Source organism: Polypterus senegalus, chromosome 4, assembly GCF_016835505.1.
Source record: "Polypterus senegalus isolate Bchr_013 chromosome 4, ASM1683550v1, whole genome shotgun sequence".
Classification (NCBI taxonomy): domain Eukaryota; kingdom Metazoa; phylum Chordata; class Cladistia; order Polypteriformes; family Polypteridae; genus Polypterus; species Polypterus senegalus.
Window position 1 is genome coordinate 204328189 of NC_053157.1, and position 26324 is coordinate 204354512.

The following is a 26324-nucleotide window of genomic DNA, read 5'->3' on the forward strand; positions in this document are numbered from 1 at the left end:
CAAATCCCATTGTGCATTGCAAAATGGACGGGGCGTGTGTGAAACTCCGCGCCTGCGTAGCACTCACGGGACGGAAGGACAATCCCGATCGCTTTTATATAGGATTTTACTAACCGATGTCACTAACCTTTAAATAAATGTTATTATGCAGCCAACATACAGTAAATCCGGAAAGTATTCACAGCGCATCACTTTTTCCACATTTTGTTATGTTACAGCCTTATTCCAAAATGGATTAAATTCATTTTTTTCCTCAGAATTCTACACACAACACCCCATAATGACAACATGAAAAAAGTTTACTTGAGGTTTTTGCAAATTTATTAAAAATATAAAATTGAAGAAATTGAGAAAGCACATGTACATAAGTATTCACAGTCTTTGCCATGAAGCTCAAAATTGAGCTCAGGTGCATCCTGTTTCCCCCAATCATCCTTGAGATGTTTCTGCAGCTTAATTGGAGTCCACCTGTGGTAAATTCAGTTGATTGGACATGATTTGGAAAGGCACACACCTGTCTATATAAGGTCCCACAGTTGGCAGTTCATGTCAGAGCACAAACCAAGCATGTCAAAAAAATTGTCTCGAGGCACAATTCTGGGGAAGGTTACAGAAAAATTTCTGCTGCTTTGAAGGTCCCAATGAGCACAGTGGCCTCCATCATCCGTAAGGACTCTTCTTAGAGCTGGCCAGCCATCTAAACTGAGCGATCAAGGGAGAAGGGCCTTAGTCAGGGAGGTCCTCTGTGGAGAGAAGAGAACCTTCCAGAAGGACAACCATCTCTTCAGCAATCCACCAATCAGTCCTGTATGGTAAAGTGGCCAGACGGAAGCCACTCCTTAGTAAAAGGCACATGGCAGCCCGCCTGGAGTTTGCCAAAAGGCACCTGAAGGACTCTCAGACCATGAGAAACAAAATTCTCTGGTCTGATGAGACAAAGATTGAACACTTTGGTGTGAATGCCAGGTGTCACGTTTGGAGGAAACCAGGCACCACTCATCAAACGGCCAATACCATCCCTACAGTGAAGCATGGTGGTGGCAGCATCATGCTGTGGGGATGTTTTTCAGTGGCAGGAACTGGGAGACTAGTTAGGATAAAGGGAAAGATGACTGCAGCAATGTACAGAGACATTAAGGATGAAAACCTGCTCCATAGCGCTCTTGACCTCAGAATGGGGTGACGGCTCATCTTTCAGCAGGACAACGACTCTAAGCACACAGCCAAGATATCAAAGGAGTGGCTTCAGGACAACTCTGTAAATGTTCTTGAGTGGCCCAGCCAGAGCCCAGACTTGAATCCGATTGAACATCTCTGGAGAGATCTTAAAATGGCTGTGCACCGACGCTTCCCATCCAACCTGATGGAGCTTGAGAGGTGCTGCAAAGAGTAATGGGTGAAACTGGCCAAGGATAGGTGTGCCAAGCTTGTGGCATCATATTCAAAAAGACTTGAGGCTGTGATTGCTGCCAAAGGTGCATCGACAAAGTATTGAGCAAAGGCTGTGAATACTTACAGTATGTACATGTGATTTCTCAGTTTTTTTTTATTTTTAATAAAATTACAAAAACCTCAAGTAAACTTTTTTCACGTTGTCATTATGGGGTGTTGTGTGTAGAATTCTGAGGAAATAAATGAATTTAATCCATTTTGGAATAAGGCTGTAACATAACAAAATGTGGAAAAAGTGATGGGCTGTGAATACTTTCCGGATGCACTGTATTGCATGCTTCTCCTCTAACATACTTCATGAGTTTTAGTCATGTTGTCATGTTAAGGTCACTTGTGCAGTACAGTACTCTAATATGATTATGTGATTACATACTATATGATTAAGTTGACATTTTTCTGTTTAGATAAGGAGACCATGACATAGACAAATAATCCCTGCAGTACAGGCAGTTTTATATCTGTTGTAGTGTGGTAACAATACTTGTAGTAGTCATAGGGCGATTGGTATCACACAAATACTTTTAGGGATAGTTTCTACCCAGAAGTCATAAGGTTGCTGAACAATCATAATAATAAATATCATCTCATAACAAACCTTGTATATACAGTAGTGTACAAAAGGCTTAGGCATGCTCTAAAGCGAGAATGCTTTCAAAAATAAATCCACTAGAAGTTGCATTATTCAGAAGAACATAAATGAAGTCAGTATTTGCTGTAACCACTCATTGTCTTACAAAGAGTGGTAGTTCTTCTGTTTACACTTCATGCAGTTTCTGAAGGTACATGTGTGGTAGATTTGTCCAAACTTCTTGCGACATTTCCACTGCAGACCTTGGCTGTCTTACTTCATTTTGGATCTGCAAGCAATCCCAGACTAGATCGATGACGTGGTGGTAATACCATCTACTGCAGGATTTCTGTTCCTCTTTTCTTTACAAATAGTTTTTTTGGCCATGTGTTTGAAAATATTGTTATGCTGCAGAATGAACTTGGGATCAATTAAAGGACTTCCTGATGGATTTGCATGATACATAAGAATCCGTCTGTATTTCTCAGCACTGAGGGGGCCATTAATTTTGATTAAATCAGCAACTAGATTTGTGGAAATGCATCTGCAAGCCTCTAGGAAAATGTCCAACTTACTCCTCTGTTGTCTGAGACATTCATCCATCTATCATTCTCCATCTCTTTGGCAGACAGTCATCTAATAGAGCCAAAAAAGTCAAACTTTAACTCATGAGTCCAGGGAACCTTCTGTCATTTTTCTGCACTCCAGTCCTCATGTTTTCATGAATAGTTGAGTTGTTTGCTTTTATTTCTGCCTTGCAGTAATCAGGTTTTGGTTGATAAAGCCACTTCTGATTAGATTTGTCCAAACTGTAGATCAGTGTGCCAGGATCCCAGTGGTTTCTGCCAGTTCTGTGGTGATAACAGTGCTAGATTTTTTCCAATTTGGAAGTAAAGTAATCTTGATGTATTTCTCGTCTACTGTGTTTACAGTCCTCAACCTAGCTGTTTTGTTTGTGCTTCTGCAGAAAAGCTTAGACGGCACATCTGAAAACCATCTCTTTGCCATGAAATTTCTTCTTGGAGCAGACCTGCTGAGACATTGGTGAGGTCAGTCTTGTCTTTTGTCACTATGCTCTTCAAGATGCCAAAAAAGAACAAGGTCAGAGGTACAAGTGGCCTAAATGAGCTTCCTGCACAGGGTAGCTGGGCTTACTAAATGTGGTAGTGTGAGAAACTTAGCAAAATGAGATGGCCTTGAAGTAAAACTGTTTCTTTTTTCAGTTAGTTTGTTCATGTAGCTAGGATGCCCATGAGGCAGCATCACTCGGAAGGGGTAAAAAGCATGGCCCACTGAGTGAAGACTTCTGTGTTCTGTCCCTCAGCTGGCCTAGAGGTGTTTCTGTGAATTCCTTTGAAAGAAAGGAAAGAAGTTGCAGAAGATTGCATTGTCAGATCTGTCAAGCTTAGCATGTTGCCACTTTGATCCTTATCCATTGGTTTGTGAGTCATGATTATTTTGAGTTTACTACTGGCATGACTTTGCTACAGAGCACAGACGCTAAATGTGAGTTTAAAAATTTATAATCTCAATATCCATTCCTCATTATCATTCTAGCCAATGTTAAATCATTAAACAATTAACTAGATCAATTCAGATAGAGGTTTTATTCATTGTCGGGATGTCAGGGACTGCTGAAAATAATTTTACTGATTGTTAACTACTCACGTAGTGGATCTAACTAAAACACCAGGGATTTTCCACTAAAGAGAACAGTGGCAGTGTTTGTTTTCTGGTAAAAACATTGCCTCGTTTGAATACGAATACACTGTTATTCCTTTAAGCATGAAACACTTGTTATTTAAATTCTTTTCTTTCCCTGTAATAATAAAGTTATAAATTACTATATTTCACCTTAAGCAGGCATCAAATAAGCTGCTGAAATAATGAACATCTCTGAATATGGTTACCCAGGAGGCTTTAATCAGGTTTTTTTTTTTTTCCAAATAAAAGCACCCCAAATACTACTGGCTTGACTAAGTATGGTAGAGGTTGTCAAAATTAATTTGCTGTTTTCAAAGATGCATTATGTCCAAGTACATCATATGTCTGTTCATCATGTTCATGTTTAAAAACTAGGTAAAGTGTGAGGACCTAATCATGCAAAGGCAATACTGTTCTGAGAAGACAGAAGAGTTACTGCAAAGATTCTTCTTTAAAAGTCTTCTATGCTTGTTGGGAAGCAGTGGCACAAGATCGCTAAAATGGTTTTAAGGCTTTAAAAACAAACAAGTCAAATCAGGACATCACTGAAATTAACCTGTAAACCAGTTGTGTCCAACTTTGGTACCTGTGGGCCTCAGTGGCTTCAGGTTTTCATTCGAACCCTTTTCCTAATCAGCAAGCAGTTTTCACTGCTAATGAGCTCCTTTTCCCTTCATTTTAATAGCCCTTATTTTAAGGATTTAGTCCTCTGAATTGATTTGCTTCTTCATTAAATGGCAGCAAACAGAAATGAGACGTGAAACGAGCCAACAGATGACCAACTAAATTGGAACTAGTTTTTTTAATGAGAAGCCAATTCCTGCTGTTAATTAAAGCCATTACTGAATATCATGACTTGCTGCTGCTCTCATTCTGCCACCATCAAGATATTTTGGTAACCTGAGCAGACCAACATGACCAAGACTTTCACCTTTTTTTTATTTTCATGTTAGCTGGTCATGTGGGGCCTTGTTTTGTGTCTCATTATTGTTTGGCTGCTAAATTAAGGAAAAAGAAACAACTAAGGGGTCTGAGTCACGTCAATTAAAACTAAAGCAAAACAAGTTAATCAGCAGCAAAAACGGTTCACAAATTAAGAAGGATTAAAACCTTTAGCCACTGTGGCCCACCAGGACCAGAGTTGGACACCTGTGCTGTAAACTATGTCTCGCCCCAAACAACCAGACTTAAAAAGTCAAGAGTCAGGCGTTCAAAATTCATTAAATATTCAGAATACTCAAAAAATACTCTTCAAGGATGAGCATTAACGATAAAACCTCTGGCTTGAATGATAATGAATGCAGTGGCTGTAATGACTGCAGAAAAGGACAACCAGTGCAAAAAAAGTGTAAAGAATCAAGAGAAATAATGCAGACAAAGAGTAAAGCAAGGGTCAAAATCATAAGTTAAAAGACAGACATCAGAGTCAAATTGTAAACCAAAAATCTTCAAAAGGCAGAGCTTAGAATCAAATCAAATAAACAGTAATCAAAATTTCACAGTAAGTAATTTGCTAAGTATGGTCCAATTTTAGATACTAGAGACTGTTTACACCGGCAAGCCGATGATGTCACAATCAATGCAGCCCCAGTGCATCATGGGAAAACTCCATGGATGTAGATGACAAAGCAAAAGACCAGCAGCCATTGCCAAAACAAAATTAAAGGCAGTAAATATTAATCAGTTTCTACACCAAACTTCTGAATAAAAATTTGATTGCAGAATTGCATTCCTTGGTGAGAAAACCATCAAAATGATACCATGATGATTTCCTAGCTTGGAAAAAGAAACTCAAATTTATAACAGTGATGTGAGGGTGGACCCTCCTCTTAGAATTCTAATCACAGAACACAAACAATATACTTAAACATCTTAAAGGTGCCATACATTAATACCAAATAATAAATAAACATAACAATATTAGCAAAGTTTGGGCATGCACCCAATGATTGCTGCAATAAAATCTCCAGGTGCCCTGCAGCTCTACCCTGGATATGGTTTAAGAAAATGGATGGACAGATGGGTAGAATGTAAACACTACACATAGAAAACGATACATCAAAATTAATAGAAAAATGGAAAATAAACATGACACAGGGAACAGACCCAAGCTATAATAAACACTGAGTGCTTGTCTTCTTGTCACTAGACTGTGTTTTGTGGTGCAAAAATTCTTCAGGCAGGACACTTTTTTGCATTCTTGCTATCTCACACTTCATTTTAAAACTAAAAATACAACAGGAAGCTTGAAAAGTACAGTTCATACGTGGCATTCCCCTGAGATAGCCAGGTTAGGTATTGCAAAGAACCCAGCCAGGAAAGTTCTTCCCTTGAATGTAGATAAAATAGGCAAACCTACTGCAAATATAATTCAGTGTCTTTCAAAGGTTATACTGAGCACCAGGAGGTCCAGAAATTCCTAGTGCTCCACCAAGCACATTGTCACCAAAATTCAACCTTCTTCTAGAGTCTTCATCCCTTTGTGTAGACAGGAGTAGACCTTATGACTGTTTTTTTGCAGAGGTTGCCTTATCAGAAGCGTTGTCTACTTTTGCAGAAGTGGCTTTCTCAGAAGCATTTGGCTATGTGGTGAGAAGCTGTATTTGTTACTGCCCAATCTCTCCTGGCAAACCAGAAGAAGTATTCATCCTTTGGGTCACATTATACAACTTGTTTTCTTTAAGCTAGCCAGTTTGCTATTGTGTTGTGTTGTGTGTTAGGGTAGTGAGTATGATGACTGAGGGTTGTTTGTAGGTAGGAGGCAAAGTATGCTGGGCACTAAGAGTAAGGTAGTTTTTGGTTATAATTTAGAACAGATCACTTTTAACAATCTTTTGAATCAAAAAGGCTGAAAATACAGTAAATTCAGAAAATATTCAGACCCCTTCACTTTTGGCTAGAGTGCAGCCTTGTGCTAAAACCATTTAAAATAATTTAATACCCACATCAAGTATTACTCAAGACTACAAAATGACAAAGCGAAAGCAAGAGTTTTTGCAAGTTTATTAGAGATAAAAAAATGAAATACTACATTGGCATAAGTATTTGTACTCTTTTACTCAATACTAGTTGAAGCACCCTTGGCTGTAATTAAACCCAGGAGTGTTCTGGGGTTTGATGCGATAAGCTTTGTACACATGGATTTGGGTATTTTCTATCCTTTTGCTATGCAGATCCTCTCAAGCTCTGTCAGGTTGGATGAAAACTGTCGGTGCACAACTATTTTCAAAGCTCTCCAGATATGTTCAATAAGATTCAAGTCTGGAATTTGGCTAGGTAACTCACAAACATTACCAGAGTTGACCCTAAGCCACTAGAGTGTTGTCTTTGCTTTGTTCTTGGTACAAGAGAATCTTCAGCCCAGTCTCGTCCAGAGTGCTCCGGAGCAGGTTTTCATGATAGACATCTCTGTACTTTGCTCTGTTCTGCTTTCCCTTAACCCTGACTAGTCTCCCAGGCCCTTCCGCTGAAAAAAATCCCCACAGCATGATGATGTCACCACCATGCTTTCCTATTGGAATTGCATTGCACAGGTGATCAGCAGTGCTTGGCATCCTCCAGACAAGACGCTAATCTTGGTTTCATCAGATCAAAGAATCTAATTTCTCACAATCTGAGAGCCCTAAGGTGCTTTTTTGCAAACTCCAAACAGGCTTCCATATGTCTTTTGCTGATGAGAGGCTTTGTCTTTGCCTCTCTGTCTTAAAGTCCAGATCATTGGAATGCGTCAATGATTATTATTATTAGTAATAGTAGTACTAGTAGTATTAGTATTATTATCCGTCCATCCATTATCCAACCCGCTATATCCTAACTACAGGGACACAGGGGTCTGTTGGAGCCAATCCCAGCCAACACAGGGAGCAAGGCAGGAAACAAACCCTGAGCAGGGTGCCAGTCCACTGCAGTAGTATTATTATTTTTAATTTTCTCCCTTCTCCACACAAGTTCTCTGGAGTTAAGCCAAAGTGACCATCAGGTTTTTGGTCACCTCTCTTACCATGGCCCTTCTCTCATAATTGCTCCGTTTGGTTGAGTAGCCATCTCTAGGAGGTGTCCTGATTGTCCCAGAATTCTTATATTTAAAAATTATAAAGGCATCTGTGCTCCTGAGAACCATCAATGCTGCAAGCATTTTTATAGCCTTTCCTAGATCTGTGACTTGACACAATCCTGTCTTTAAGCTCTGCCGGCAATTCCTTTGACCTCATGGCTTGGATTTTGCTCTGATTCGCTTTGTCAGCTGTGGGATATTCTATAGACAGGTGTGTCTATAGAATCATGTCCAATCAATTGAATTGACCACAGGTGGATTCCAAACAAGGCGTAGAAACATCTTAATGATGATCAATCGAATGGGATGCACCTGAGCCAAATTTCAAGTGTCACAGCAAAGGGTATGAATAGGGTCGATGTGATATTTCATTGTTAAATTTTTATCAAATTTGCAACAATTCATACAATCATGTTTTCACTTTGTCCTTCAGGGATATTGAGTTTATACAATGTTAGTAAAAAATTAATGTAAATGATTTTAGTGTAAGGCTGTAACAATAAAATGTATAAAAAATGGAGGGGTCTAAATATTTCCTGGATCTGCCAACTAAATTCCATCATGTAAACAGTATGAAGATATAAAATAGAGATCACTTTATCAAAGATTTCTAGGAAATATTAGTACAATACTTCTGCTCTTCCACTGAATGCATTTTTACAGGTCCTTAAACTGTAATTAATATCAGTTAATTATAATGTCAAGTTTCTAGACATTGCCAGTGAAAAGGGGCTGAGTACAGAAAATGAACAACTCCCAGCTCAAAATATGCTGCTGCAAGTAACACAAGGCTTTATAGGAGCAGGGAGTATAGACTTCAGAGGGAGCATGGGCAAAAACTGAATATATATAATAGCCTTAGAATGGCCATAGAAAACCTTCAGCATTAGCTGCCAGCTCTTTCATGCCATGCTGTAATATTCCCTCTGTAGAAATAAACAAATCCAATGCAGATAATTTTTAAGTTACAAAGTTGTTTCATTATTCATTTTTTACAGTTGTTTTGCCTGGATCATTTGTACCCATTTGGGGGTTTCATGCATGTGGAATCCAAATTTGACATTGGTTTGTGAGTTTAATAAATAGTTTTAAGTGGTAAAAGTTATACTGAGCTGTCATTTTCATTTGATTATGGACACCATTATTTTGTAATTCCTGTTGAAAAGTCAGACTCCCAACTGCCATGGAGTGTGGGCTCTGATATTGTTGATGCAACAGGTTCAAAATTTAGCACTGGTGTTCCTTTTCTTATCTGAGACTGTGGATAGAACATTTCATGAGTGGTTTTCATTTTAAATATTTTCCTGGTTAATGATCATTAGGCTCTGAATTGCTGACTATGATTCTTGACATCCATTTTGGTTTGGTGACAGTACTTTGATCCTCTTTATTATTATCTAGGTTTGTTTTGGCAACGTTTTATCTTCTGGTCCAACTCCTTTTCTAAAAATGTTCAGTTTTCTGTCTTTAGGAGAACAATTCTTGATCAAAATTGTCACGGTCACACAGGGTAGAAACTAATTGCACCCCCCCATTAAAATATTCTATTATCAGAAAATTCATATTCTAAAATGATTATGTAATAAATGCCCTTTTCAGATATTAATAAGACATTGTCAATTAGCAAACAAATTAAGGATATCGATTATAAGCAGAATATACTGTACAAGTAAAATAGGAAGGGAGTTACCAAGATTAAAGCCAACAACTTAAAAATAATATTTAAGAAAACTGACCATTGGGTAATCAGTGCTGTACTGTAAGTCAATTTATTTAAAGGCTGAGCACTTTGAACACTTAAGAACTTAAGCATATTTTTTGGTATGAAGTGCACTGCCATTTATCCTATAGTTTTACTATACCAACATGTAACAATATAGCAAGCACCAAGTTTGCATTGAGCAAAAACAAAATTTGTATTTGTTCTGACTCTGCAAGACTGAAAACATGTCTCCTGAAAGACAACTTCTCAATTAATCTTTTTTATGACTTATTATCTGCAGCATGACTTGGCTAACACATTAGGGTTGCTCCTCTCCTTAAAGGGACAAAAAACACATTTAAAAAGTGAGGAGACAGACCACTGAGCAAATATCTGATCATTTAAAACAGGCAATTTAAAGTTTTCTGTGAAGGTCACTATCATTGCCTGTACAGTCCAATTTATCGGTGTACTTTATTCGTATAATGAACACAGATCCCAAGATCACTTTAGTGCCTGCATCCTTGTGGGTTTAAATTCAGTTCTTTAAAATAAACAGATGACCTGTGGACATTGCAGTATGTATGCTTTTCTAAAAATGACACAGATTTAATTGTGTGGTGATCTCTGATAAGGCGTAGTAAGTAAACAAACTTTGACTCTTTTTCCCTTTAGTCTTTTAAGAGTGTCTGTTATTTTTAATAAAACTAAAGAACTATCCCCATATTGCAAATAAAGCAATTAAATAACACATGCCTCATTGCACCTTGTTAATAACTTTATTTCTTACTATTGTATGTTGGAGTTCCACAAACTTCTGATAAAAATGAAAAATATAACCAAATTACTTTTTTTTAATATAAGCTTGACAGTTTTTGCACCTAAATATGGGGATGATGGTGTGCCAATGAGGATCTCAGAAATGAAGCTTCAAGCAGCCTTTTCCTCATTGCCAAACACAGCAGAGACACAAGAGGGAACCTCATTTAGTGTAACAGCAATCTCTGGAACAGACAAGAGGCCAATAAAATTCTGAACTATTACCTGAGTACAAAACACACCGGTAGTTAAGTTTCAAATTGCTGACTCCACAGATTGTTTGGACTCTTTTTTGACTTTCATGGAAATAGCTGTATGGTTTCTGTGTCCCAGAGAAAGAAAAAAAAAATAGACAAATGACAGATTGTCACATAGGCCCTCATTTCCACCCCAGCCTCCTGCCCCATTTATTCTTTAATGAAACCCCAAGCTTGCTATTGAACAAAAGGAAAAAAAATCACAAGTAAATGACAACATTTGTAGAAAGAGAAAGTTCCTTTTCTTTTTTTAGCCAAAAATACTGCATTCATCTATAGAGCTGAAAAAAAATGGTGATGTTGCTTTTGTTTCTTGAGTGCCACCTTCTGTTTGCTTAAGAAATATGTTTTTAATCTAATCCAGAAAGAGCACTAAGATCTTATGTACTATATATTTTTCACTACTGTGTTTAGTTATTTCTTTCACTACCTTAAAATAAAAGGGATAGACAGATTGATAAATCTCAAGTACAGACAGATAGAAAAGACACTATAAAAGATAGATAGATAGATAGATAGATAGATAGATAGATAGATAGATAGATAGATAGATAGATAGATAGATAGATAGATAGTGTAAGGACATAAAATCTAAAGTACAGACAGATACAAAAGGCACTGTATAAGATAGCTAGATTCTTGATTAGAATGGGTGTTAATGCTTTTTTTTTTTTGTTTTTTATTTCACCTTATACAATTTCTTGTATTAGGAGTTTGTTAATTTTCGCATACCCCTTGGGGTCAGAGTGCAGGGTCAGCCATTGTACAGCGCCCCTGGAGCAATTGAAGATTAAGGGCCTTGCTCAAGGGCCCAGCAGAGTAGGACCTCTTTTGTCAGTGACGGGGATTCGAACCAAGATACCACCGCAGATCCTTAGTCTCATTTTTCTCTACAATAAGTAAACATGTGTGAAAAACACTATATAATACATATATTGATTCATGAAATTAGTGTAGTTGCTGATATTTACTTGTGTTTTATGTCTTTTACAATGTTAATATTATTATGCACTTCACTGATTTTTCCAAATGTGCTTAATCCACATGCTGGCATAGTGGAGCATTTTTTTATTTTATTTTTAAGAAATGTTTTGTTGTAAATATGTAGCAGACTTTGAGCTCATTTTAAATATCCACCTATTTCATAATAAAAAATGGAATTTATTAGATTGCATGTTTTTTTTTTTGGTACAGCTGGAATGGTGAAAAAGTTATTGTACAGTAGCTAATCTACTGAACTAAAGCTATTCTGTATATTAAAACAAATCCTTGGTTCTATAATACTGAAGAGCAGTAGCTGACATTTGCATTTAAGTGTCGGCAGCTCTGTGCTGCAAAGCCTACGTGTTGGATATTGTGCATGTAGTGATATACGATCATTTAAATAATGATTAGTTCAGTGAAGCAGATCATTGTGCGACAGCTGAGTTCCAGCGTGAACACTCATTTAGGCTTGTAGTGTTCACTGCTGATGCCTGTACTACAATACCTTCTTATCACACCGTTTCAGTTTATATTTCCAATAACTGACATTTTACTTTTTATTTAAGTTCCTTGATTTTCAGTCTTTGCTCCGTGCATTGTTAAAATTTGTTCTTGCCCTTATCCATTTAGTATTTTGTTTATATACTGTTTCATCTATATTTACTTTCAAGTGGTCATTGTTAATTCAATTAATATTTCAATTTGCTAATGCTTTGAAATAATTCTTAGTATTAATAGTAGTATATAATAAATAACACATAAAATATACAAAAAAAAATAAAAGAAACAAAAAATCAAGTGGCTGTATATACATTTTGTATACATTACATAAAATAAATACAAGGTTTTTGCCTCATCACAACCCTGAAATGGAAAAAGGAGTTTTAGAAAATGGACAGACAGATCAGCGCATAATAAATGCGCTGCTTTAATAAGAAACTAGACTATAACTATTAGCATGTTAATTGACAATCCAAATTCAAATAATGTTTAATGATATTCTAATTCAATTTCTCTCCTCTTTGTTGTTAAAATAAACGATGGCTTGTGGCTAGAGAAAGAACATGCTAACCAGACAGAGTCTCCATGATCTCGGCATCCTGCATGTGCAGTACATCAAAACAACTCCGAGGTTAGCCTTCATATTACAGTCCTGAGGAAAAGAAACCCCCGGTCTGCTGTTCTCAGCATGATGCCACTGTAAGACCCTCACCGGGAAAAGCGGCCTTGTAAAAATCAATATATGAATAGAATGTTTGTATTTATGTGTAGTAATAATCCTTTGACTTGCATTAAATCTACAATATATAAAATAAACATAATTATTGCTCATTACTGCATAACGCCTTTTATGTTGTATTGTTTGTCTTTGCTCTACCTTTAATGGCAGCATTGTATTTTTTCATGTTTGTGCAGTTCTTTTTATTTAATGCCACTCTTTTCTTTTTTTTTAATGAGTGCAATAGCACAAATAATAATTTAGTTGTACTCCACATATGGCAAAATACGCCCAACACTTGAAGCCTGTATTGTTCTTTTGGGATTACCCTAACATTTTTTAAAAGCAAATCCCAACTGAAACATTAAATATAGTTTTTTATTACAGCTTGAATTTTACTTACAATATTTTTTCCTGCTTATTATTTAAGTCAGTAATTTGATTTGGTACAGTTATTCAATTTTACTTCTGGAGTTGTATTTAAAATATTACATTAATGCAGAAATTGATTTACATCCAGTAATGAGCTAAGTTGGTTTCTGGGGTTTCTGACTTCTGATGTTTTTACATTATTTTAATATATGTTGCTATAGAACAGCTACAGTGGTATTTTAATATATTCTTCATATTGATAACAGTAAAATGCTAACTATATGTATATTTTTGAGAGTTGCTTAGTAAATTTCTTACCTAATGTAAGACTACTTTGTACCTTTTTAATTGAGAAACAGTTTTGTAAAGACCATCCTATGAGGGGATTTTCTCTGTTGCTTTGTTGAAAAATTGTGATTTTTTTTTTATTAGTAACAATTAATGACAGTGATTCAGGTAATTAGAAATGAATCCCAATAAAAACCTGATGTACCCAATATAAATGTGCCTATTTACTCCTTATTTTTGAAATTACCTTTCCTTGTGTAAAGCTTTATTTACTGCAACTGAAATTATTTTACCAAATATTTAAAAAAACACCTATACAGCCCTAAAATAAAGATCATTTCTAAAACTCTTACAGCACTATCACTGTTGTGTCAAAATTTTAATTCTTAAAATATAACTTTTAACTAGTCCAAAGTCTGCCTTTATATGAAATGTGTTTTGTGCTAGGGGCTGTAATTTTTATTTCCCTGCAAATCATTTTGGTTTTCATTTTAAAAACTTATATGAGGTAAAGACTGGCTGACAGGTAATTGTTTCTCTCCCAGCTAACTCATTTTACTTAGGCAACATTCAAAACAGTGCTAAACAATATTTTCTCCACACTTCACATGATAACAAAGTTGAAAATTATTACATGTGATTATTTATTTTAACATTTTCTTTTTAACCAGCAGCATTGGTCTTAAAAGGTGATTGAGGTCTTGATATTGTGATACACATTTGAGGCAGGATATCTGGAGGCAGATGTTTCATTGTGCTTTATGGATTTGATCTCAATTTTTTTAATTGTTACGGCATTCTGGTTGACTGAGTGTAAAGTTTTTTTTTTGCTCCTTGTTTATGTGTTGGCAGAACTCTGGTACAGCTGGAGCTGCAGCTCAAGCATACAGAGATCCTGGGCACAGTCCTGGCGGGTGATGCATGTATACAGCTGGTTTGGGAAAAGGGAATTGCAGAGTCGCGCTGCTTCCCACTCCTCACCACAAGCTCCCACATCTGCAGCAGTGTCAAGGGCTGATGAGAATGAGTAATGGCTGGCAAGCCTGGAACGCCACATGAGTGACCAAGAAGCCAGTAACACCTGCTTCAGTCCGGCGCAATTTTCATTTAACCATATAATCATTTCATATTCATTGGAAGGCTTCTGAGTTGGCCAGCATCACCAAGTTTGACCTGAGACGGCACACAGCTTCTATATGAGATAAATACTGATTAATCTAAACTGGACTGCGTGTCATTCCGTAGCACCTCATTATTTGTTTTTTCTTTTAATGGACTGCACCTGATTAAATGGTAGTAAAAGACAAGAAAACCGTTATTGAATAAGTATGCTAGGAACAACAGGGACAAAATCCATAGATTATGACCGACTGCTGACAAGGTTGGCGTTTTGAGTTAAAAGAAATGCAGTTTAGCCACTTACTTTTTTTATGACCATATTTATATATTAAGGGGAGAAATAAAAGAAAACGTGTCAGGACTGGTCAGATCAACAGCGACTATGTGTTTGTGATTGTGCCAACATATAGGCTAATCCAGAACACCCAGTCTGGCCTGAAAGACACCAGTCGAGTACACAGGCACCACTCATTGAGTGCAGTTAAGCCAAGCATGCTGGAAAATTATACTACTGGACAATCAAAAGTCCAGCTTTGGAGGCAGACGACTATGGGTTTGCATCACTGTATAACAAACTATATTTATAATATAACAAGACACTAAATAAACACTTTGCTTATTTACTAAAATTATATAAACTTGCAATAATTGTAAATATACTTCAGTGAATTACAAAATATCATAATATAGCTTTAGAAGTATAGATTTGTTTTCCCTAATCTTATATATAAACGTCTATGCGTGGAAGTGTGTGTCTGTCCGGCCCAGAAGTGAGAGGTGGAGTAGGGGTAAGAGCTCCACGTCCGAGGAAACTAAAAACTCGTTTAACCGCTAATAACACAAGCGGGGCCAGAACGTCAGCAAAACGAAACCTCAGAAGAAAGACAAAGTCACTTAGCCACTAACATCGGCAAAACGGTATCCCTTTTACTTTTCCTCCCGCTGCTAATGCACAAGTGATGCACATCGGCAAAATGACTCCTCCTAGGAGACAGATGCCCAGAGCAGTTCTTTTCAATTACCTGACATCTCTACAATGTTGTTCAATGTTTTTTCTGATGATTTCAACAGTTTCTAGTACCCCGGGCTTTTTACAGCACGGGCTTACACAGCTAGTATGCAATATATGGAGAGGCAGATTGTTATGCTTTTCCATTGCTGAAATAAGCAAAGGCTGTACAAAAGAGAAAGGTCTTTCTGATAACATTGGGTAACAATTTCTCAGCTCTTGATCTGAGCTCTGTGTGTCTGTGTTTTTTTTTTTTATTTAATTTTAAATATCAGGCTGTGACTGTCCCTATTAATATAAAAAGACATTAAAGTTGTGCAACCGATTCTCACGTAAGAAGAAATTGGTCTGTTGCCATTGCTTTGAACAGTTTTGTCTTGCAGCCATTATCAATTCTAACAATGGCAATGAGCAATGCTAATCGCAGGAGACACTTGCACACACATTAGAACTTTGACAAATAAGAGGAACCTATGAATCCATTGTTTGGTTAATAGTTATTTGCACCAATATTTCATCCAGAAACAGTACAGTTACTCAATCCAGCCCTGCCAGCCAGCCAGCCTTACTGGCATATATTTGGAATGTGGGATGAAAACAAAAAGGATCTGGAAGAAAGCCCACAAGGACATGGAGAATGTGTGAAGAGAGAAGACCATTCGGTCCATAAAACGTGAATGATTAGCTAATAGCTAAAGTTGTTCCAATATCTCATCCACATGCATTCTAAACTTTGACAAGGTTTCTACTTCAACTATAGTTTATGACGTTTTTTAATTTCAACCATTTGTTTAAATAAATAATTCCATTTGTCACGCACGAGTGCTTGGGGAACAGCGGATTGACCTGGGTTGTTACGGGAAACGTGCCGCGAGGGGTCTACGACGGAGTACTAACCTCTCTTTCTTTCCTTCTTCAGAAAGCCCGAGGTCTCAGAGACATAAGCAAATGCCATGACGGCTATACGAAGCACGCGCTTCCGGGTCTAATTAATCCCTCTGATGACCCTTGATGACATCAGTCCCAGTATCCATCACCAGTACCCAACACCTGCACATCAATCTCCGGTCCGCCCTCATAAAAAGCCCGTCCATTTCTCCCCTTTTGGTCTTTTTGCTTTCGATGTTTGTAAAAGCGATTGACTGCTGGTTTTTTCTGTTTCAGTATACGGGGCGGAAGACCCCAAAACTTACAACGTGTCTTGTCTTATGTTACACATTCCAAATTAACATCTTATTGATTTTCACCAGTGTCTTTGATGTAGTCTCAATGGAAACCTTTTTTGAATGAATATGGTAGCCATTTCCCTTTGCAGTGTTCAGGAAACTGCTGTTCCAAAGGTGTCAATGGGTGTGGAGGAGAACAAACATGGACAGTGCTTTGCTTAGTTTAAAAAGTTAAGGCTTAAATGATTGTTTGATTGACTGGAATCTACTGGAAGGAATTTTGTGGGGAATCACACCAGCAAATATATCTTTACACAATGGCTCTGGGAGTTTGAAAGAAGCTACTAAATTGTATAGCAGAAGTGGAGAACATCACAGTTTTTGAAAAATGTCTGTTATAAATACTGGAACAAGTTTGCTACCAGTTAACCAAATGATTGTGTTGGCTCCTCATTGATAAAATGTTTCTGAAATTGCACGATTTGATTCATTGATTTAGTGTGCATTGCTTTTCTTTTTGAAAGACACAAGGGTCTAAAGGATTCAGAGCTGATTTATATTTCTAGGAGTATTTGTTGTTATGTACTTTTGCTTATTGCCAATGACTGTTTCTGTAAAATAGTTGTACTCAGTTTTAAATAATTTGTCACTGAGTTCAATTTTAGCACATACTGTATATAAAAAAATATTTCTAGCTATGCAATTTTTACAATTCTTGTGTGCCAAAGTCATACAAAATATGATTGTGTTCATGATGGCAATATTGTTTGGAATAATTTAATGTAGGTGACAATAATAAGGTAATGACAAAGAACAAATATGCACTATTAAATATAACAAACTGACTTCTGCTTGTGTTGCCACTTAAGTTTTCACAAGGACACTAAATGGGTTGCAGCACAAACTAATAACCTAGATGTGGATGATTTACCTTGTCCTCCTTGTGGCTTTACGACTGGTCCATTAGAAAGACAGGATAAAACCTTCAACAAGATATTTAGTCTTTCTATTTAGGTCTTCGGTACAAAAAAGAAAGATTGACCTATATACAGAACTAGTCATCCCCCGCAGCTTTGCCTGAGTAGTGGTGAAACAGGACAGTGAGGAGGGTCCTGCCTGGCTACCCACTCCTGATGTCATACTTCCCCCTCCCCTCGGCCCACAGCCTCTGTCTCAGATTAGCAAGAACATACCACTCCTGCAAGTGATCTATGATTCCTAGAGTGATGAGAGAAGTTGCAAAATCAACCGGAATGTTCAAGAAATTTCTAGAAAAAAAAAATGATCTAAATCCGTTAAGTAGTTCTCTTGTTCACTAACTAAGTGGAGTTACAGTTACGCCCAGAAGCTGAAGCGTGAGTGAGGAGGGCCCTACCCCCCTCCCCTCAGTCCGCTGCGTGTCTCTCGGATTCGTGCAAATAAACTGGTACCGCAAGTGAACTATGATACATAGCATGATGAGACAGGTTGAATTTCAACTAGAATGTTCAAGCAAATTATATTTATATAATTATATTATTATTTCTCGTGAAAAGTGGACAGACATACAGACAGACAGATGTTGGATTTTATATATATACAGATGTATATTCATACAGTGCGATTAATGGCTTGGTGAGCTAGGAGATAGCAGACAAGATGCAGTGGAACAGGACATAGGTCATTATCCAGCTTAGCCCTAGGAGAAGAAAGGCAGTATGTATTGGAAGGAAGACATGAGTAGTAAGAAGATCAGAATCAATATGCCACAGTGGGCAGTAAAATCTTTTGCTGTATTGAAAGTCCCAGAGGATGGAAGACTGGTGCAGTTGTGGAGGTAAATTTCACTTGGAGTGAAGGACGTAATGCAGCCCAAGAAGTTAGAGGACAGGTCACTTGGTATTTTTTAGGATTCCTTGGCATTCCTTTTATAAAAACTGCAGTGACTTTACTACTTATTTCTATACTGGGAAAATAGAGATCAACTCACCACTCGAAAGATCAGGCTGCAAATAGGCTGCTATGGAGACATAACCTCTTAGCTCAGAAGTGCAAAGACACCAGAGCAGGGCTGGCACAAGGGGTGAGGCAAATATATACTTTTGTCAGGGAGGCATTTTCATGCAACTTGCTTTTGTGTTGAATATTACAAATCGATACAAAAAAGTTAGGTATGAACCATGCACATTTCAAAGCCACATGCCAGTCCATGGTATTAGCAGACTTTTTTTTTTATATCTGTCCTGAATCTACAAAATTAATAAACACGAATAACAGCTACATAACTAACTTCAAATTCTTAACAGTACAGGACTTCTGCAAATTAGTCACCACACAAAAGCAAGTGCTTAAATGAGCTTTCAGTGGAATCAACACAGCCGTTTCTCAGAAAATTAAGCATTTGTGGATTGGAACACACTTAGGATCTCTGTGGGGTTTTTTTGCTGTGTTTTTTTGTATTACACATTTCTGTAAAATGAATTGTGTCTATGTTATAAATGAAAGAATTAAATGGCCCATCTAAACAACAGATATAACTGTACTTCTGGGTAGCTTGGTATTTAAGCCACAAGCCTGCAAGATGGTTTCCAGTAATGGTAAAACTAAAATTATACAATATATATAGCATACAGCAACAGTTAACCATCACCCAGGTGCTAGGGAGTATAAGAGGCCCTCCCGCCAAGTTTCCTCCAAATACAGTGTCTAAATGGGAACCTGACAAAATTGTTGGCCCTGCAACTCCTGCTGAATCAGCTGATGGGCATGCTCCCCTTCCATAAGCTGATGAGTTCCAGCATATGCATCTGGCAGATCCCCAGCCTCTATAATTTTGCCAGAGGGACCGTCCTAATCCTCAACCTGCACATGGCACGAAATATAGGTGTGTCACTCGACAACTCTGTGGGCAGAACGTCCCACTTTTCCACCAACTCATAGGCACAGATGGGGCGATACATATCTTACATACTGCTCACTGGGTCACTCTCCTAGGAGGCACCATTAGAGGTGGTAGGGCAACCCTAGGGATCGGGGGGGACCAGACACACTCCCCTCCTCTGCCACTAACACCTCCTCTAACTGCATAGCTGCCTCCAACCCAGACACAAGCCATCCAGTAAACACCAGGCATTGTTGGAGCTGGTGTGTCTGGGTGAGAGGAGCCTGCAATCCTGGCTGCCTTCCAAGGTTAGGTCCTGAGGTGGATGCCCCCCCTGGCAGCACCATCCTCCTGGCTGCCCTGTGACTTGGCAAATTGATTCAAGTACCATGTTTTGCTCATATGCTCAAACTCATGGTGCAGAGGTTCCTCCGAACTTACCCAGGGTAGGGCAAGCTTCTGAGCAAGGCATGGTGGGTCTGCAGCCATTTTCAATGCTCCCCTACTGCCAGCAGGTTTTTGCAAAAATGCAGCAGCACCACTTGCACCCCTGCCCCCCACCACAAGTTGGTTTCTGATACAGCAACATAGTGGAACTCCACCCTGTCCATGGTGGAGCGGCTGAGAGAACAGTGCAGGACATTGAACCATTGCCTGGTGGAGCACAGCACCAGGTGCCAAGCACCACCACTGGGATATTTTAGTTGGCACCAGTGGCACCTCTGCAAGGTGCTGACTCCTTTCAAGCAGGCCACTACGTTTGTTAGTTGGGAGAACACTGACTGGAATTATGTGCTCCCACGGTAGAGGAAAGAGACATGCTCAGTAGGAAGCCTGGCAGGACAAGGGCACTTCAGAAGGAAGAGGAGAAGGAGGAGGAGGAAGAAGAGGCATGGGTTAAGGGGGTAAGCAGACACAGAGGACAGTGTCTGTTTTCAGGGGGTGGGGAACACTGAGCAGCAGAAGGAGGAGGAGGAGGAAGGAGATACTCTGGAAGTGGTGGGCAGGGGGCATCTCTGCAACATGGCTGGTCATATACTGCAACCCCCTGGACCCCCGGATTAAAGCTATAAAACACAGGGACAATATCTGGGTGGCTACCCTACTAGACCCCTGGTACAAAGCCAAGATTGGGAATTTTATGGAGCCCAGCCAGCAGGAAAAGAGGATGTGCCACCTCTGTTCTGTCCTTACCAGCAAGCCTTCAGCATGATTTCAAAAAACAGAATGAGCCATTGGCTTCAGTCATGACACACCACTTTGAATTTTCTGTCTTTAAAAGACCTACACATTTTCTCTGACTTTTGACGAGAATTTCAGCATTTCCACTTTGTTTTGATGTAATATATGATTAAGCGTCTCTGAATGAGTTCTTTCTTCTTTGCTCTCACAGAGGCACAGTGGTTGGTACTTCTGCTGAGCAGCTCAGGTCACCTTTTTGGTCACAATAATCGATCCAGTGTAGTTGGCAGATGTTTTCCTAGCCCTCAGGGACACTTTAAAGATGATTGCACCATAACAATCCAGTCAAATCTAGTTCAGTTAGTCCTTCCACATTGACATCAATGCATTTCATCGAGTTTGGCAATATTCACAAACACTTCTGTTATTTCTCTGAACTTGAAGCAAAACGAGCACTGCAGAGTTCAATCATCACTAATAATGAGACACAAAGATGTACTCTTAGATAAAATATGTTCTTATCCAAATTAGTTGAAAAGAAAACACCATACCTGACCTCTCTAAAGCTGCTACATAATCCTGTTGCCTGATGGGAACTGTAGTCCCCACAACACTTGACTTTTGGGTTATCCCCTTCCCATTACAACCCGTCTCTGCAATCTATCTTAAGTTGGACCAATGGCAACACATATGCAAAATTTCTTGACTTTTTGTCACACTTTGTATGACTGAAAAACAAATTAACAGAACATCAGTCCGAACAACATACAGTTTTATTTATAAAGTTAAACCACATATACTTAGTACACATTAACAGGAGTCACACAAACGATTACTACCAAAAGTAATAAATAAATAACATATACATTTAATAACAGCATATAGAAAGATTGCAGTAATGATAGTTTTCTTAATAAATGCATATATAGTCCCCACAACCAATTCACTATTATCTTATATGCCATATTTCTCAGCATGATTTGTCACAATATCTATTCTTGAGTGACAAATTTAATTTGTGCTGTAACTTTTTTCTAATGTGTCATGTTATTCATACATTATTTTAATACAAGGATGATAAACAATTCTTAGCAGCTTGTTAGTTGCCAAGTAAGCCTGGAAACATCTATTATTTAAAATACCTTCTAAAGCTAATTGCTAAAAACTAAAGCTCTGAAATTCTAAGTGGTTAATATAGAAAACACTTTCTTTGATCAATGAACATGTAATGTCTACAATTTAAAACATTAAATTATCTTTTCCAACCCTTGGATACTGACTTTCTGCTTTTTATATTCCTCATCATCGTATTGTTTTATCTACACATGACTGACACTGAAAGAGGGTTAACTTGACATCATCTGCTTGTCTCTGAGTGAAGAGTTATTTGTCAAAAATTATTCTTTTTTTGTTGTTAAAAGTTTTAGTATTTCTAATAATTTATATTCAAAAATATCCATAATTCTTCAAATACAAATGCACTTCTTTAAGCATTATTTTTGGAGTAGGTCATTTATATGCAATGTTCTTATTTAAATGTACTAATTGTATTGAAATGTACATTTTTTATTTGCTTTATATATTTATTTTATATTATCGTTTCATTTTATTTTATTCTGTTTATTTATTACCATGATCCAAATTTTAAAATATATATATGGATGTATTCTTTAATTAAATATATATTTATTTTTATGGTTTGGGTGAAAATCTGTTCAAATTTATTTCTGATACTGACAAAGATATTCCTGTGCCCACATGACATTGATTTAGATTAAGCAGATCCAGTATTTTCATATTTAAATTAATCTTCACTGCAGCCTCTAGGCAAAGTTGCTTTCAAAATATATTTCATTTCAGATTGTGGTTTTATTTGAAAATTTTTTTCTATAATAAAATTTGAACTCATGTATTACATTTTTATGGCTTCATATTTGTCTATATTTAGATAAACAGTTATTAATCTTCCAGATTTTATTTTTCTTTAAAGGTAAGTTTTTTAATTTGGCCTCTGGTCGCATTACATTTTAAAAATTAGGGTTAATAAGGATAGTACTACTTCTAGTATATTAAAGAAAAAATATATATGTATATGTATATTGTCAGAACAAAAGGACGAGAAAGCCACAAAAAGGTTTGGGGTAGCCACCCTATATGCTGTCATTGGCAAGGCAAAGAAAATGAGTTTTAAATGAGTTCAAAATCAAATTGATGAAAGGTGACAAAATGGCGGCTTTAACATTCATCAGGGCCGGAACCAGAAGTGATTTCATCATGCCCAGAACCGGAAGTGACATCATCGGTGCCAGGTGGGATTTCCCGTGACTGGTCTGCAGAAAAAAAGTGAAAGGGTTAAGGCACTCCACCCTCCCCTGCTCCAGCATGGAATTATCCTCATTTGAGTCTGTGCATGTGTGTAACAATATATATATATAAATATAGATTCCTGAATAAAAAAAATCAATAAACAAATTAATTAAAAGAATAAAGGAATACAATAAATCTTACTTCATATATTCAGCCATTTAAAGCTGATTTGAGCAAAATGCATTCTCTTTTTTGTGTACCTAAGTGAGGTAATTATGACTATCATTATTTGATGATAACAATAATAATAACAGTACACTTTTATATACCCCCTTTCTCCTCCTGAAAGCTTACTTGGACTGTCTCTTTCTTTACTTAATCATGTTTTCACAATTCATCTTCACAAATTTTATATAACATACAGATTTACAGGCACATTAAAGGCAGACATTCAGCATTTACACTGTGAGCATCAACACGCAACCCAGAAAATTCAGGAAAGAAAAAAAAACACCTGGAGAGACCATATTGGCATTGTTCACTTTGTGCCACTTACTGTATTTTAGACTGTATAATGCAGCAAACATAATTTTAAGCGGCATTCTCAGATGGAAATTTTTACCTTTTAAACTTTTTTTTCAACCATCAAAATACAGGAGGTGTTTTTTTCTAATTGCACAATGCCATCGTTTCAGTGCGGCAGTAGTTGACAACAGGCAGAAAAAGTTGCCATTATTTCACTAGGCTATAGTGTCTATCAAAACTTTATGGAATATAATGCTACTGTCTTATAATTTATTCATTAAATATGAGTAACTTTGGAATGTGGAAATTAGTAGGATATTAATTTGAGTGTAGCATGCAGAAATCATAAATCCATGCATTCTAACTAATATTCATTAAAATAACTGAGTGAATCGTAGAGTACTTGAAGTAGAGCTGCTTTGGTCTTCCAGATGTCAGTCCATAGAAGGCCACCGTCCAGCCTTTGATGAAAGACAAATGTCGAGGCAGGACAAAGGTAGAATGAGAGGGAAGGTTGTGCTTTTCTACAGAATTTAAAGACTTTAGTAGCTGAAAGAAAAATACTAAGGCTGAAAATAATGACAACATGGGCTCCGAACCAGTTCAGCATCACAACTGAACATTAGAAAATACACAAAAAATAAAGTGTGAGGTGGCAATTGTTTGTTCCCCAGTGAAAATGTGCCCTACACAGACAAACGTTAATTTTTTTTTTTTGTTTTAATGATCCTTAGTCACTGTAATGAACCTGGTATGTATCCATCAAAATATTTAATTTGGCTTGGGTGCTTTCTATATTTGGATATTTGTAATCCAATCACTTGTGAAAATCATAAAAACAAACATTTCACATAAGTATCCACTGCCAGAATATTTTGCCATTGGATTGTCTGCTGTTTTGTTTAGCTGGTGTTTATCACAGGCCTCTTTGTACGATTAGCTAGCATTTAAACAATCATGATTTTTTTCTCTTTTTTCGGGTTGGAATTTAGAAAAAAAATGACAGAAAAAGCAATGCAGTACAATTGAGGAAATCATTTTACTCAATAAAAAACAAACTTTTTAAAAAAACACAAAAAAAGGAAAGTACAGACACAAAGAAAGTAAATGGCAAAGCTGCCCTTTTTACTGGCTGATAAATATTCATTGGTTAGAAAAAGCAGATGCTGTTGACATCTGTGTGATGTCAGCATGTTGTCAACACATTGTTAGCACAGCCAATGTGCAAACAGATTAACAAGCAAGTCAGGGAAGGCTATAATGTATTATGTAGTGCGAACTCAAGCTACTGTTTATTTTGAGACATTTGGCACCAGAGTGTGATTTTTAAAAACTCGTTTGCATCAGCATAGTATTAAAATATAGAGTTATATTTTGAATGTTGTAAATTTAAAAAAGGAAATTTGTACGGTAGAAGTAATCAGTGGGTTTAGATAGTGTTTAAAATGACATAGTAACAAAGTATCCTTAACACACCACTATTTTCTGCTGAACAATTTGCATTCTTCACAGTGTTATTTAAATGACAGGGCTTTTAAATCATCTTTTTGAAAATGAGGAGCACCCCTTGTTATTGTTGCCTACTGTTACTGTTATTTGTTCCTTTAATTAATCAATCAATAGGGGTTAGAAATTTAAAATGTTTCATTTAATACTGTTAAAATTGTTAATATGTGAATCTATCTATCTAAGTCATTTATGGGTACATCAAAGCATAAGAAATTGGACATCTACTCCAACTTACTCTTCAGTCCATACTTCTTTGTATGCTTCTATATATTTTTTGTACCTCTGTCACATGTTAACAGTTTTAATATTTTGTTTCTGACACATACTCTTGTTTTGGTTTCTAACACTATCTCTAATTAATTTGATTGATTGGTGAATACAAGTTGCCAAATACTATTGATTATTTGTTCGTGCCCGAAAGCTAGATTTCTTTTCTGTGAACAGAACCATCGATAAATTGTATCTAACGGAGATTTCCTTTCCATAAATATGCATTAAATATGCTACAAAAATGGAAACACTATCAAAAATGGTTAACAAAAACCACTTTTAATTAATTCCCACAGATATTATAACAATTAGTTTTACTGCATATAAACTAAGAAATTATAATTATTATCTCCTTTTTCACACAAAAGCTTGCAACAATGTGCTCAACTTCACTAATGTCAAAAATGTTAGGTGTTCCTAATTTCTCACGAAAATGAACCAAATTCCTGATTTACATTTAATTTTGACTGTGAAAAAAAATTGTGAAAAAAAACAGTAGCTGGCAGCAGGTCAAACTACTTTAGCAAATCAACTCAATATAGTGCTACACAGTAAGAAACTGAAGACCTGCCTACATGGCCATTCCTGATAATGTGAACATCAGGCTAAAAGAAGATGACAAAAATAAATAAATAAACACTAAAAAGAATGAGGCCAGTAGGTTATAAGACCAGGACAGTAATGATGGACTGCACTGTAGTACATCAAAGATTCCTAAAGAAGGTTTCAACAATAAACTACTCTCTGGTTGTCCAAATCTAAAGTTACATGGCAGCAAATTGAAAAGATTAAACAATATAATTATAATTATTATCATATCACTGTAATACCATAAATAATTACAGTAATGTTTTTGTTTGCATTTATATTCTATAACAATTATCACTTAATCATTGCTATAATGTTTTCAAATAAAGATCTTATTTTAAAAATATCATAAATACTCAATAAGATTTAA